Raw genomic sequence first — 17,865 nt, 5'->3', positions numbered from 1 at the left:
TCTCAACAAAGATGAAGAAGAAACTACGACGGTCGTAAGCCCCGCAAATGCCCAGACTTCCATATATTTCTTCATGTTTGTTGAGATATCAAAAAATAATTCAAATGATAATTATTACTACTGGTTACATTCTTATCGTAGTTGTGTTAAATTTGTAATACTTAATAATTACACACGTACAGTTATCGTATACATATATAGTCACGATAAAGTAATATCTCACAAACCAATTGATAAAAATATACAGGCTGGGTAAAAAACTGAAAACTATTTTAAAATGTTTATTTGTTTAAGAAACGTCACTTTGACAATTGGATTCTATAATTAGTGCTAACAATTGCTAGAATTTTAAAATTTTTCTGATTATAATAAGATTAAATAAATCGTACTTTCTGCAAATATTAAACACATACTATAACTTTACTAAACATTTGAAAAGTGACGAGACAGTAACAGATCGAAGACCAAGGACATAACAAGTATTTCGTAAAATTATAAGTTGACCATTTCAATATAATAGACCGATGAATATGTGAGTTGAGAGTCCCTGTAGAGCGGAAATAACGTGCACCGACGACATTGAAACCATATTGCAAGTGAGAGAATAATCTCCAACAAGACAATTGATAAAATATCTCGGAAACTCTGCCAACATGTTTGCAACATGTGCGATCAAAAGAAGAAAACCAAAAAATAAAAAAAATTCTTTACAGAATAGCAATACTCCTGCTAAACGATTGGCTGACTATCTTTTTCTGCTGCAAAAATGCGATTTCAGTTAATAGTTCAAAACATTAATCTGAAGTAAATAATATTATTTGCTGTTATATTATGAAAATATTCAAATATGATGGATTTTGTAGTTTCTTAAGAAAAAAAATAGTTGAAACAATTTAAAAACATAGAATATCAAAGAACTACAATACTTGAGACGATACGAATAGAAATTACAAAGCAACCGGAACAAAAACCGTAGTGGACAATATTTATAAACTTTATAAAATAAAACTCTAACTTTGTTATATAATAAGTATAAAACAATGAGTACGGTTGAGGTAGTATGATGTGTTGATTTGATCGTGAATTATTCTAGGACGAGGTGACAAGAATTGCGATATGGCGATCGTCGTATGGCGTCGGAAGATATTGTCATAATAGTGAAGCCCTCGAGGTCGGTCGTCTTGTGGTTCGGGCGAGCCGCTAGCGGAACAGCTGATGGGCGGGCAGCTGCCGGTGCGGGAACACGGGAACACGGGAACTCTAGAACATGCCACGAGGCGAGAGCGAGGGGAGACGAGCGATTGTTGCATTCAATAACAATTTCAAGGAGGTAATCGTTGCGGCTTCTTTTAGTGAGCCCTATCCAATATTTGCAAAGATTTAGTTTCGTGTAGTTTATTATCCATTAAAACAATTGAAGAAATGTATAAGTCATAAATAATGTCTGAAAGACTCGTAGTGCACTTTGTCTACGACTGTAGCAAAATCAATTTCTGACACAATAATAGGTTGTAAGCCCTATGAATTCCCAGCTTCTATATTATCTCAATCGTCTATAAGACGATAGAGATAATACATATATCGCCCTCAGACTGTTACTGGTTTCGAGGACACAATTGCTGTGTCGTTCACGGGAATAATTTCGTGACAATCTGACTTAAAATCTAATTGCTCGTAATTTAAGATACATACGAGGTATATCAAATTACGAGCATCGCTTTATTTACAGGTGAACAAGTGCACGTATATGGCAATTATCTTGTTGGACGATTCATTTATTATATTGCCTTTCCACTAAAACGAACCGTAGCAGAAGTAGCAAATAATACATCAACGAAGCACTACATATTCAAGCAGAAAAAGCGAAAAGTTATTTTTATTGATTTCGAGTAAAAATAATTATAACGACCTCATGCATTACACTCGCTATCTGATTTGTAGGCGTACCGGACTTAACGGGCGCCAACTCAGACTGCTACAAGAAATTATCTAATTTATTAATAAACAAAATGTAACTATTGTTTAGAACAGTGTAAATTCAATAATTGGGTCATCCAAATGGCGTTGCTACCCATATAATACACAGCAAGTTCGCGAAATGTAGGTATGCTTATTTTAGAAGCACGCAATACGTACCAGTATTTTGCTGTATTATCACTAACGAAATTAAAAATATGTCAGTTGTACTTACTCCGAGAATTAAACACGAACATTTGTAATATAAGCTGCGATAGTGAAATACTATTTTTAAGTTTTAACTGTGGAGCATTATTTCTATATAATGTAAATAAATAAGATAATTTTACTATAATTCCGTAATTTCTTCGCAAGTTTACGATACATTAGTATATAATGAAAATAATAAGAACGCAAATTAATAACCCTATTTACACGTTTAGCTAATTAATATCTGCTGTTCTTAAATACGACACAGGATTTATATTTCATCTAATTGTTATTTATAATAAAATACAAACTATCACATTATATACACAACAACGTTTTTAAAACAATGTACTATACCGCAACAACATACTAAAAGTTTATGTTTCTCAACTTCTTCAAAAATAATTGAATAATTTCTAGTAACCAGACGCAATATCGAAAATATAAAATACTAAATGTTTTAGTTTAGCAACATTTTGAGTGTGTCCAAATACTTGTTCACAAAATCTGGATTATTTCCAATCACAGGAGTTATTTTCATATTATTTTTTGACATCTCATCAAAGATGAAAAAGAATATGGGAGTCTGGGCATGTACATCTGTTTTGCACCAATAGATGTCTCTAGTGAAGTTCTAGTGATTCAAGAACAAGGTTTCTAAATTGGTTCATATATATTGAACTTCCGAGAATTTGAGTAATGTGGTTGTCAATAATGGGTAGAATTGGTGAATGTTACACGTGTGTAAAGTGATCTCTTAAACCAGCCTATGACGGTTGTCAGCCCCGTAAATGCCCAGACTTTAGTTTTGTGTAGTATCGATATCAATTTTCATATTATTAATCATATTTCAAGCACATGTTATCTCTTACCCTATTTTTTTTATTCCTTTTGTGATACTTTTTTGTAAGTTTTAATTTTATGTTTTAACCGATGTTTTAAAGTTTGAACTTCTAAAAATCTCCATTATTACTTGATATGCCATATTATTACTATATTTTTATTACACTCAATATTTGCTATTATATACATAGGTACTGAATAAAGAACACAGTCCTAAAACTAGTAATTCCGAATACTGAATCAAAACACAATGTATGCACTTATGTATTTATTTTTTAAACGTTTGATTATGGACCTTCATAGATCGAAATAAGAAGAAGCGTTAAGGACGTTTTTTTATACCGTGGCGTTAGTTATTACACAACATTTAAAGGTATTTTTTGTAGCTTGATTGGTTTGAAATAATGAAACAAATTATGTTCGAGTATATTACGTCTCTGATGTAATGCCTAAATCTTTAGACATAATTTAATAATAAGTACATCCGTGTGGTTTACCAAACATAAAAAGTTAAAAACAAATAATAAAATTAAAAAAAAATACAAATATATATCGCTATATGAATGCAACACGAACAATATCAGTCAAATTCAACATCGTTACAGGTTACAATGGATGTATTATAGTAACAATCCAAAATACTTAAAAAATATCCAATTATAGTGGTTGTACCATATTCTCGTATAAATTGTATGGTTATAGTTATGTAAGTGCGGAAGCAAGATGTAATATTATTATAACGTTGACAACGAATGTCTGGAATAAAAGGGAGAAATAAGTAGGAACACGTGTTTACAAGTATTATATCCGATGAAAACTGAATGGACAAAAGTGCGTTCTTAAGTATTCGGTACTAGGAGACTTCGTAATACTACCAGATTATTTACTAAGTACTCCAGAATATATGAGATGTTTTGCTCCTGAAGCTAGAGTAAATTGAATGGTCCAAAGTGTAAACATCAGATATATAAGTATATTGCCACTCGTATGTATTATACATTTTAATACAATAACATGTATATTTTGGTTTTGCCCACCTCACAATCGCCTTCACCTATATTTCCGTCTCGTGATGGTCCTTCAGCTGTAAGCACTTATCAACTACATACTTTTTTATTTCACGCCTGTTTACTAACGCTTCACACTTATAATGACGTCATCAGCCTCCTTCAGCTTTACCTTCCAAAAGCTATTTTAAAACATTACAATTTTACGCATTCATTGACCGTTCATTTTACTAACTAGGCAGTTATGTGGTCCGAACCTTCCGGAGTTGTTGGGTAGTGTATCGTGAATTCCGAAAATAAAGTAATGTACAGTTGTCGCCAGTCAACCTTTCCAAACTATCATAGGGTGACCATGGTGAAAAAATATAAATACATTACAATTTATTTTTAACATTATTTACTTTAGGTTTTGATTGGAACATAGGCACCAAGATAATACTGCAACAGCGTAATAGACGTCTGATTTTTAATTTATGTTTTACTTAAACATCACTATTTCGTAAAATCATTGTGACACGTGTTTCGATGTATTCCGCATCATTTTCAAACACTGTCATTTTTAAATACGGTAATATTAATTATAAATCAATAAATAATACATAAGAAAAAACTTATATATAAGTCATAAGTGGAAAAGTCATATTTAAAAGCATTTTTTCTTCATAATACAAATATAATAGTAAACCTAGTATTCAAGGACAGTTTCAGAACTATTTCAAGGATAGTTTTTTGTATATATTTTTTAAGTATAATAAAATAATAAAACCCTTATCCGCACCCGAATGGTGCATAGGGCACTGTGTCATATAAACGCAGTGTTAACTTGATCGTTTTTACACATGAAGGAAAGGTGATCAGCCCTCCGCTTCAGGTACCAGTCCAGGGTAATATTGGATAAATGTGACAGTGAAAAAATCACTTATATTTATTTTACCCCCCTTGGGAATCGAACCCGGGACCTCCAGAACGGTAGCCGAGCGTGCTGACCATTACACTACGGAGGCGGACAATTTTTTAAGTATTGAGGAGAATATTATAGACAGATAAGCGCGTATCAAGCGACAACATTAAATATTTGCCTAAACTTTTATTTTATCAATTTTCACTAACACAGTACATACAGCGAAATAACTACCTGTCAAGAATTATATTGCTTCTATTGCGTCCCAATCAAATGAACGACCTTAAGTTCTTGCAAACGGATGATATATTTGTGCAGCAATTCCCTCCCAATGAATGTCAATTATCGCTTTCTTTACGTCAAAATATTTTTTTTTGCCACCTGGAAACGATCGATAATATTATCAATGTTTACATCACTTCTACGTCACTGATGCGCATGAATGAGCGGATTTGGAAATATGCCAGTCGGCCCTGTAATCGGATAACCATAATGCGTAATGTATTATAACGAATAGTGACTCTAATCACGTACTTTGACCCCGAGTAAAAGGTTTAATTTATCGAATATTTAATAAGAATGTCTATTGTGATTATGTAAAATGCTGCAAATGGATAAAATTATCACTAAGGTGATGTAATTTAAATATATACCGATTTTGCTTAGCGAAGTTTCAAATTTAAAATGTAGGTACATACTCATATAAAATATGTTCATATATATATACATTAGAGTGGGCCGTTGATGTATGAAAAATATTATTTTTTTAGATATCAAAGACAAATAGGTCTAAAAAGTTGCATTTTGAATTGCACATAACGTAAAAAATATTTAAAAAAATATTCCATACTACTTTTGGCCCTAAACCAGAGTTCAAAGTTTTCTGAAAAGCTATTTTTTTTGCGCTTTACCAGCTACCATTTCGTATTTTAGTAATGTAGGCAGTTTAATTAAATGTTAAGATATGTAACATACCTTCCTTAATAAGCACACAAGGTCATAAGTTGCACTTTTTGTTGTTATAAATCAGTAGCGTTGTTTTAGTAAGTCATTGTTTCCATCAGTATTAAGCCGGCGCGCGGCGCTCAAAGGGATTGGTTGCGCTCTACGTGTTTTTTCTTATATCCCGGTACTTTTAAAATGTGTTATAATATTAAGTGTGATTAAGTATAAGTTAAAGATTATCTTTATGAACAATTAAAATTATTTTATATACATTATGTTAATTAAAAACGATAAACCAACCAAGATTGAAATTTTTACATTTTGATATTTTTCAATGAAATTCTCAATTCTCACAAAATATAAAATTTCACGTTTATAAGAAAAAAATATATTTATTAATAAAAGAAAAGTCATTCAGCAAGAAAAAAAAATATTTAGAAATTTAGAAATTGGCTTTATATTTATTTTTCAAACCATAAAAATGACGGAATTCACAGATTTTTCTATATAAACCAGAGTGCGAAAATAAAAGTAATTTTTTTATTCACACTATTTCTTACTATCGAATGATGGTATTTTAGTCCTGTACATTATTTTAGTTCGTATAACACCATCTTTTGCTTTCTGGCCAGTTACTGTTATCGAGCCTTCTGTCACCATTTTAACGCAGCGTTCCACAAGGCCTACATCTTACAAGGGATGGAGGATACAGTAAAAACTGATCTTCGATTTATTAAAATCATCTCTTAAAAGCTGTCCGATATTTTAACTAAGATTGGTGGTTGTGAAACTTATGATTTAGCCCTAATAATTATTTCTATGTAGTTGGTAGCTTAAAAATTAAGCTTCGGTAACTTAAATAACCTTAAGGTTAGCATCTGTCTTCTTCCGAGTTTCGATGATTCTTCTCAAATTAAGGTCCCGATATGGCTTCTGGTATCCGATAACAATGTTGAAACTGAGTTTATAGGATGAACAAAAAAGCATTCCTTTGAATGACAGGATCTTTTTTGATTTTAAATCATCCCCGAAGCTCCGGATAAACTTATTATTTCAATTAAATAATTTGCACTATCCTATGGTTTTCTTATTACAATTAACCACACTGAAGCGTAAACTTTGACAATTATTTGTGGATTTTAAAATAAACAGTTGTCAGTTATCGAGAGTGCCATTTTTCCAGGTTGTTGATTTACGATTTCAGGTTAACAATGTTCAATAGTAATAGATTGACACAGATGGTCCCAGCTTAGGGTATGTAGTAGGTTTACAGGTACAGTCAAAATCATAATAGATAATCATTCACAAACCTTAAAGCTTTTCCAGTTGGATTAAAATTTCCCCGAAGACCAGATGTAAGACCATCATGAGTGATAAATGTCAAAACGATAATGCATTAGAATTTAGGTAATTGACAAATAAACCATTGTAATGGTTTATTTTATATTTATTACCAATGCCGACTCGCTCCATTTTTCAGCCCGTATTAAATACAATCCTATCGCAGCTTAGGCATTGAATATTTTCAAGCTCCAAACTTTTGCTCAAAAAATCATTAACGATTGAATGTGAAATATATTTTCCAGTTCCAAATATTGGTGTAGTATGGCTTGTAGTCTTTTAGAACAACAAAAGTCAAAGTTGCAGCCCATCGGTCGGAAAAACCAAATCGTTTACACACACTTGTTATAGTTGTAAAGTTTTCCTCTTGGACGATGAAGGTTCAGGGAATGATTTTGAACTCACTGATACTGTAGTTTCCTGTAAATATTTATTCCATTTTCATTTAAACAAAGGTGTTGTAACCTTGTTTTGATATGCGATAATTTTTCAATTTATTTTTGAAGTACGGCTGTTTTTCCGATGAATTTTTGAAGATTATTTTAAGTCAATAGTGCCTATCATCATTTTTATATCGTTTCGAACTCATTTCGGTTTAAATTAACATAATAATGTATTTAAAATAACTTTAATCGTTTATTAAGATAATTTGTAACCTAAATTATAAAATATTTTAAAATCTAACTCGTTTTTAAAGTACAGGGATCTAAAGAAAATTACGGACAGCGCAACTGATCCCTTAGAGCGCCGCGCGCCGGCCGAAAACTGATGGATATAAAGCCATACTAAAACAACGCTACCTATTTATATCAACGTAAAGTGCAACTTTTATCTTTATGTGCTATTAAAGTAAAGTATATTACACATCGTAACATTTAATTAGACTGTCTATATTAATAAATTACGAAATGGCAGCTGGTAAAGCGTGAAAAAATGGATTTTCCGAAAACTTTGAGCTCTGGTTGAGGGCCAAAAGTAGTATCGAATATTTTTTCAAATTTTTTTCTCGTTATGTGCAATCCAAAATGCAACTTTTTAGACCGCTTTCATTGCTAAATTCGCAAAAAAACGTCATCGGCCCACTCTAATATACATACATTCCGGTAAATGATACGCACCACGTGTTTGAATAATTTTATTATGATGCGGCTTGTGAGAGAAAGAGTATAAAATATTGACTGTCGTTTTACCAAGATGTTGGTAAATAATTTCACGGTTAATCCGAGGATATTCCATAATATAATATACACACATATATATATATATATATATATATATATATATATATATATTTAAATATATTTATATATATATATATATATATATATATATATATATATATATATATATATATATATATATATATATATATATATATATATATATATATATATATATATATATATATATATATATATATATATATATATATATATATATATATATATATATATATATATATATATATATATATATATATATATATATATATATATATATATATATGTACATATGTACATATGTACATATGTACATATGTACATATGTACATATGTACATATGTACATATGTATATATATATATACATATATACATATATACATATGTACATATGTACATATGTACATATGTATATATGTATATATGTATATATGTATATATGTATATATGTATATATGTATATATGTATATATGTATATATGTATATATGTATATATGTATATATGTATATAACGTGGTAATATTTTCCTTTTGAAAATTAAGTGTAAATAATATGTAAAGTGGGTGTATAATAATAAAATAAACAATGTGTTGCTTTGTAATTAAAGTTTATTCTCAATTTATCTTTATAATAATTTTATATCTATCTATCTATCTATCTATCTGATTCTGACAGTTAATAATATTATCGGAAGTCTTTTGTTTTATTCTGAGCTGGAACTGTTTTGTGTAGGTACTATTTGTAAGTACTTAATAAAATGTATAGGTAGGTACCTAGTTATTTTATTACATCTCCCCCCTTGGGGATGAAAATTCATAGTAAAATTTTCACTCGTCCTCCGGATCATCTTCTTGTAGTGAATGGACTGGTATAAGTTTAGTGATATGATATTTTTTTTTTTTTTTCTTTCTTTCTTTTTTCTTTCTTTTTTCCTTCTTTTTTTCTTTCTTTTTTTTCTTTCTTGTTTTTTTTTCTTTCTTTTTTTTTTTTTTTTCTTTTTTCCGTTCTTTTTTTCTTTCTTTTTTTTTGTATTTTTTTTCTTCTTCTTGACCCTTTTAAAGTAGACACAGTTTTTTTTCAATCCATTTGTTTTTTTCTTTTGAATTCCTTCATTTTTATTCTGATCTCTTAAAGTATCTTCTAATTTAACCAAATTTATAACTTTTAATTGTTCATCTGCATTTTCATTCGATTTTAATACTGGATTCCTGCTTAGACAATCTACTTCTAAATTCTTCTTTCCTGGAGTATATTTTATTTTATCTTTCGTAGAAGTTTTTTCTACTTTATTTTTATTTTTATTTTTCAAGCACTGTTTCTGTGTTATTTGTATGTCTTCATTTTTATTCTGATCTTTTAAAATATCTTCTAATTTAACCAAATTTACAACTTTTAATTGTTCATTTGCATTTTCCTTCGATTCTAATACTGGATTCCTGCTCACACAATCTGCTTCGAAATTCTTCTTTTCTGGAGTATATTTTATTTTATATTTTGTAGAATTTTTTTCCACATTATTTTTATTTTCATTCTTCAAGCACTGTTTCTGTGTAATTTGTAAATCTTCATTTTTATTATTAATCTTATCATCCTCCTTTGTTTTAAACCAGCACGTTGCTTCAGAGTGATATCGAGTTCCCTTATTTAAATTTTCACAAATCTTACATGGACTTTTATCTTTAATTTTATCACTAGTTCTTAGATTTCCACGTCTTCTTTGATTATCTTCTAATCGTTTTCTTTGATCATCTTCTAATTTTTCTCTCTCACTCCGAACATATTGTAGTAATTGTTTTAATACATCTAATGTTTCATAATCCATTTCCAATTAACAAAATTGTCGTTTTATAACGTGGTAATATTTTCCTTTTGAAAATTAAGTGTAAATAATATGTAAAGTGGGTGTATAATAATAAAATAAACAATGTGTTGCTTTGTAATTAAAGTTTATTCTTAATTTATCTTTATAATAATTTTATATCTATCTATCTATCTATCTATCTGATTCTGACAGTTAATAATATTATCGGAAGTCTTTTGTTTTATTCTGAGCTGGAACTGTTTTGTGTAGGTACTATTTGTAAGTACTTAATAAAATGTATAGGTAGGTACCTAGTTATTTTATTACATGTATATATGTATATATATATATATATATATATATATATATATATATATATATATATATATATATATATATATATATATATATATATATATATGTATATATGTATATATGTATATATATATATATGTATATATATATATATATATATATATATATATATATATATATATATATATATATGTATATATATATATATATATGTATATATATATATATATATGTATATATATATATATATATATATGTATATATATATATATATATGTATATATATATATATATATGTATATGTATATATATGTATGTATATATATATATATATATATATATATATATATATATATATATATATATATATATATATATATATATATATATATATATATATATATATATATATATATGTATATATACATATATATTTATATATATATATATATATATATATATATATATATATATATATATATATATATATATATATATATATATATATATATATATATATATATATATATATATATATATATATATATATATATATATATATATATATCGTCCGTTTTATAAAATGTTTGTAGATAATTTTATTTTACGTAGTGTAGGTAACCCTAGGGGTTTAAATGTGAAATTAAAATTTAAATGAAAAATGTTACCCGCATTTCTGACAACATAATGCGCAATTTTAAAATAATGTTTGTAAACTTACCAAGAGCGAGAACGCGGAAGAAAATAATAGCCGACTATTCCCAGGGGGTTATTCGTCCTTCCGAAAGTCCAGGTAGACGAAAAGTAAAAAATAAAAACTGCCAAACACTATACGGAAAATAATTCGTATATAAACAATCTACCATCGAAATACGATCCTGACACACCTTCACTAATATTTTTGTCTGAAATCACTTCAAAGGATGCCGGCATGGATATATCGCGCGATCATCAGATTCAGGTAGGTAGACTCTCCAAATTCTCACTTTATTGCAGCAAAAAATATGTACCTATAGTAGAACACAGACAAACGCACATAACAACCGCCGACGGCGGCCGCTCGCACCGGACTGACGACGGAGGACGGAGGAACGTTCAGCCTGGCGCGTCGGTATCGCCAGGCGGCGAGATAGCGGCTAGCGGCTAGCGGCAGTTGTTCACTGCTAGCTGCTGCACTACACGATGAAATAAAATATATTATAATTTATATTATTTTTTGACATCTCATCAAAGATGAAGAAGAATATAGAAGTCTGGGCATTTACGGGGCTGACGACCGTCATAGGCTGGTTTAAAAGATCACTTTACACACGTGTAACATTCACCAATTCTACCCATTATTGACAACCACACTACTCAAATTCTTGGAAGTTCTATGTATATGAGCCAATTTAGAAACATTGTTCTCGAATCACTAGAACTTCACTAGAGATGAAAGAACAATAGATTATCCAGATTTGTGAACAAGTTTTTGGACACACTAAATAATATTATAAGTTAATATTATATTCAAAATTGGTTAAATAATGAACACGGCCACTCACAATACGATCAGTCTCCAGCGTTCTCTATTCGAGACTAGATTATGTTTTTCCATAATTTTATTTTGATTGTACATATTACTATAAAGTAGTAAGTAATGATAATAATAAACTTGGGCATCTGACCACAAGGAAGTAATCAATGTAAAAAAAATATATAGAAAATATTTACAAAGACTCAATTTTTTTACATTACATTGAAAAATTATAAACATATAAATGTATACATATCGCATATCGGATGGAGAAAACATTGTAACCTAATGAATTGACAATATTTTACAACATAATTTGTGCAATGCTCACAAATTCTAAATATTAAAGGAATTCGAGTTAAAAATTGACAGAGATAATATTAATTTATACCAGTGTTTCCCAACGGGGGGCGCACGCCCCACCTGAGAGAGATTTGAATGTCTTAGGGGGCTATGCGCAAATCGTTAATATTTATTACATTGTTGTCGATAAGCGCATTTTCTAAAAAAAATTCAACCCTAATTTTTGGACGACATAATGGCAGCACATTTAAATTTGTTTTATTAGCACTTTTCCATAGTATTTTTAGTGATGGAAAGACTAGCTCAACGTAAAAATGTTGAGATTATAAACGGGTACTTCGCATGTGTGTGATTGACTTGTTCGTTCGTTTACATTTTGTAAAGTTTACAAAATTATTTTTATTATAGTTCCTTACCCCGTGCAAAAATAAATAGTAATAGTATGAAAAAGTTCGTCAGTATTCGGAATATTATTCGCATTTCTGTTTCTCAAGCCAAGCCCAAGGATCGCACTATTTTTTTTGAACCCCTTAATAACGTGATTTTTTTTTCTCCCGAATCATTATTTGTCTTTCCTGGACACTAAAGTATAAAGGGTAAATTCCTTACCTCGAACGTACCGATATTATCTATCGATTTGGCCATCCCATATTCAATTAATGTGTCTTTTTGTTTAGTCTGCCTTCATAACCATAGCTGATTGTTTGTTGAAACCTTTGAATGTTTATCCGCCTGTTGTATTTCTGCCAAGTCACAGATACTGGGTTAATTCAAATTAAACCAATCTCCTAATGTTTCCAACGTTCGGGTATTGCATTGGAAAACAGTTTAAATCTTCTTCTGATCTCTATCCGCAACCCAGTGGTGAATAGGGCACTACATCGGATCAGCACGTTGTTAACTAGATCTTTAGCCCATCAACAAAATTTGACTTTTCGTCTGTTAAATTTATAAGAATATCTGTTTTTATGGAATATTTTTCTCTGATTTATATTTTATAAACCATTTATAAAACGAATTTAAAAAGTTCATACTGTTATAGAGTGATAAGTTAAATTTAATATATCTGCTTACATAAATCTAAATTAAATCGTGATTTTTCAAAATCATATACTTTGTTTTCAAAAAAATCTAAGCAAATATTATATATTAAAGTAAATACTCCATATAAAACATCCATTGTTATTGATTTTATAGACAAAAAGTTAAATTTTGACGACCAATGCTCCGTTTTTTTCTAAATATTTATATACAATATAGATAACGTAAGGGGAGAAGCTAATGATGAAAGACAGTACTGCTGCTCCATAGAGGAGTAATATTGGTTATTATTATTTGGAAGCGGAAAAGGAGAGTAGAAGCTAATAGCTAGAGCAAACCTCGGGTAAGTGAGACACTGCTAATGTGTACGAGGTTTCGGTTTAAGTTTTTAGCCCTGTAGCTGATAAATGTTTGTATTAACTCGATAGTTATGTAGGTACTTACACTTAGTTTTCGTTAAGTACTTACTCGAAGTACCTATTTACTTCAGTTTTTATCAGCTAGGCACCAGTCCAGGTTAATACGGTACCTAATATTAACGTTTTGAAAAAAATGTTTCGGTTTTGTCCATCATTTCTACGCTAAATTATACTACAGAAGCGAAGAAAGTAGAATGGGTAGATAACAAATTAAGAATAATAAAACTATTTTATGTAGGTATGTAATAATTTATTCCTGTCTCTTGCCTCTTGTTAGAGATGACTAACGTGAACCGGTTTCTTGTCGCTATTCAAATCACAAGGTCGCCTAAATTTGGCAGACATGTAAATTCACCAACAGCTCTCGTGTATCGTAAAAAGCTAATAAACAATGTATTTTTTCTGGGTTTATTGGGAATCTTTGGATATCGAATACCAAAAAGGCAAAAATAACAGGTTTTGATAACTGTGATTACATGGAAGATGTGCAAAATGTGCGAAAAATATGTTGCACTATTATGATGACAAAGATGTTGGGTTTTTACTCTCTCCCGTAAAAAAATAGTCTGTGTGCTTTTGGTCCCAAAACCTTCAATTATGTATGAGCTTTAATCATGTTGGCAAAAGAAGGATGAAAGCAGACTGAATGCATTCGAAATGCGATCCCTCAGATGCGATCCCTCAGACGAATGTGTGGCAAAACGATGTTTGATAGATGTTCGAATGATGAAATAAGAAAAGAATGCAAGTCTGAGACAAGCATTATCGATAAAATTAAGAAAGGTGTGTTGAGATGGTTCGGACATATCGCTCACTCCTTTCAAGAACGTCATAAATCAAAATTCGTAAATTTTCAGTTGTGCATGTTTTCGGAATGCCCAGAAAATGAACTATATCCCAGCAAAAGAGGCATATTTTTAACTTAATATTTACCCGCTACAGGGCAGAAAATGTTGCTTTTGAATTTTTAAGAAAAGGTGTTGTTTAATTATTTTTTTAAATAAACTAATAAATTTTCAAATGTAGAAAAAATCTTCATATTTTACTTAAAAAGATCTGTTGCGTAGTAAAAAGTTCAATAAGTGACTTGATATTTATTTTTAATACATTGTGTTATATTTTTAAACTTTAAAAACGTTCTCTTGAAAAATACAGTTTTTTGATTTATGACGCTCTTGAAAGGAGTGAGCGATATGGAACGTATGATTGAGGAAAGAAGGGTTAAACAAATTTATGAGGCGAATGTAGTTGGAAATAGAAATAGAGGAATCCCGAGGAAATATTTGGCACAATCAAGTAAGTCACATATTTAAAAGCGGCCGGGTCAGGAGTCGTAATATTCGTCGGGTATGTATGAGGAGATGCATGAATGTGGAAGAGGCGAATAATGTTTGCAAAAACAGAGTGCCTACCCCTGCGGCGTGATGGTTAGTTAGTTAGTTAGTTATATCCTGCAAGTTTTTATATCCGAGTTATATGTGTGTTTGTCCGCTATAAATATATGGCTTCGGTATGAAATTATCCCCGGTAATATAATTTATGTATTATCAAATATTTATATATATATATATATATATATATATATATATATATATATATATATATATATATATATATATATATATATATATATATATATATATATATATAAATATTTGATAATACATAAATCCGAGTTATATGTGTGTTTGTCCGCTATAAATATATGGCTTCGGTATGAAATTATCCCCGGTAATATAATTTATGTATTATCAAATATTATATATATATATATATATATATATATATATATATATATATATATATATATATATATATATATATATATATATATATATATATATATATATATATATAGTGTCCGCCATCTAAAGTTTTTTTTTTCAACTAGTGCTTATTTCGTGAATGGTAACACTTAGCTCATGTCTGATTTGACAGATAATTAGTTTTATCCTTCCGCTGAGCGAATATGGTTGTGTATACGCTTGAACAACGCTGGGAAATATTGCGACATTACTTTGAAAATCATGGTAATGTTGCAGAATGTGTGCGAAAATTGCGTACGGTTTTTGGAAGAAGAGAAGCACCGTCAGCTCCGTATGTTCGTTATCTTGTGAAAAAAGTGAAAGAAACTGGCATCCTCATCGATAAACCAAAGCGTGAAAAGCCAAAAACAGTGCGTACACCCGAGAATATCGATGTTGTGGCAGAAAGTGTGCGTGAAGCGCCATCAACATCAATTCACCGTCGTTCTCAACAATTGAACATTTCGGAGACATCATTGAGACGAATTTTGCATAAAGACCTTGGTATGACGCCATACAAAGTCCAATTGGTTCAGGAGTTGAAGCCAACTGACCATCCAATGCGTTTTCGCTTCGCTGAGTGGGCCTGCGATCGACTTACAGAAGATGCCGATTTTGCCAAAAAAATCATCTTTTCGGATGAAGCTCATTTTGATCTTGGCGGGTATGTAAACAAGCAAAATTGTCGTATTTGGGGCACAGAAAACCCGCACGCATACATTGAAAAGCCGGTACACCCAAAACGAGTCACTGTTTGGTGCGGATTTTGGTCCAGAGGCATAATTGGGCCATTTTTCTTTGAAAATGAGCAAGGAGTGGCCGTTACAGTCAATGGCGATCGTTATCGGGCCATGTTGAACGGATTTTTGTTCACAAAAATTGAAGAGGAGGATATTGGCAACATTTGGTTTCAACAGGACGGCGCTACGTGCCACACAGCCGAAGCTACACTCGATGTTTTGCGCCCTGTTTTCAAAAAAAAAAAGTTATTTGGCGGACCCTTTATATATATATATATATATATATATATATATATGTATGTGTATAAATATAAATAAAAATATTTTTTCACCTGTACCTACTTAAGATTAAATTTGGACAAATCTTTAAAAATAATTAATTTTATCAAAATTTTAATATGACTTGTTAAATAACTAATTATAAAACGTAACAATGATTCTCATGCGGTGTTTTTATAAAACAACGTTTGATATCAATATCAATACACGTGTTTCGATACATTCAACTGCATCGAAACTCATGTAATCGCAAATATCGAAAGACGTTACAATGTACTGTAATTAAAATTTTAGGGATTTGCCGACTTTAATTTCAAAATTTTACCTTTAAATTTCAAATTGGATAGATCTTACTACAAAGTGACTGCCGCAATAAACGAAACACCTTAATTGTTTACGGTTATTAGTAATACTCCGCATCGCCATCGGTCATTTAATTAGAAACGTTAGAAATTCACATGTTTCAGCAGTCTGAATATTATTACCATGTGTCATTTTAATTTTACTTCGTGTTATTAACATATTTCAGAGTTCCTTAGTCATAAACTAATTCAGCAGTACCTAGATATTATAATTATAAATTTATATTATCCACTGACACTTCGTGATGGAATTGCATTTTTAATTTATTATTAGATTAAAACCAATATTTTTAGCTTTTCCACTTTTTTATTTGACCAGCGACCGGGTTTCGTCGTTACCGACATCATCAGACTGGTGATGTCGGTAACGACGAAACCCGGTCGCTGGTCAAATAAAAAAGTGGAAAAGCTAAAAATATTGGTTTTAATCTAATAATAAATTATAATTATAACATTTAAAAATTATTTCTTTGAACAATCATTTTAGAATTCCTTAGTCATAAACTTGCCGACAAAAATTCACTTTGGTAATTGATGTTTTTCATTTCCTTTCTAATATTTGTACATATACAGCAAAATAATTGAAACAGTAAAACGTTCAAATAGCTATGGTATTTATATATCCGGTTAGTTATCAGTTAGGGTCGGGAGTCGGGATACATCTTATACGATATTATTGCATAAATATCTGCGATCGTAGATCACTGTCAGGAAAATTGCAATATATATGGGTACATTTTACTGTCAAGCTAGTCTAGATCTTTGACCTACTTTTCCGAACCTGGCTTAGCCTCAGGCAAAGCTTAAACAATACCACATGTGCAGATAAAACTGAGGAACAAACATATAAATTTTGTTA

At 30.1% G+C, this 17,865-nt stretch overlaps 1 protein-coding gene across 1 annotated transcript in view; it reads right to left on the bottom strand.

The window, feature by feature from the left end:
* The window catches only part of wdp (Leucine rich repeat protein windpipe), a 48,321-nt gene extending 36,677 nt beyond the window's left edge, over nt 1-11,644 (bottom strand). Inside the window, exon 1 of the mRNA XM_088278236.1 lies at nt 11,263-11,644. The gene's annotated coding sequence lies outside the window, so the exon portion shown is untranslated. The remainder of the gene's footprint in view (nt 1-11,262) is intronic.
* Between the last annotated feature and the right edge of the window lie 6,221 nt (nt 11,645-17,865).

Source organism: Brachycentrus maculatus, unplaced genomic scaffold, assembly GCF_059751285.1.
Source record: "Brachycentrus maculatus isolate JH-2025_06_01 unplaced genomic scaffold, ASM5975128v1 h1tg000005l, whole genome shotgun sequence".
Taxonomy (NCBI): domain Eukaryota; kingdom Metazoa; phylum Arthropoda; class Insecta; order Trichoptera; family Brachycentridae; genus Brachycentrus; species Brachycentrus maculatus.
This window is presented reverse-complemented; position numbering and strand designations above follow the sequence as displayed.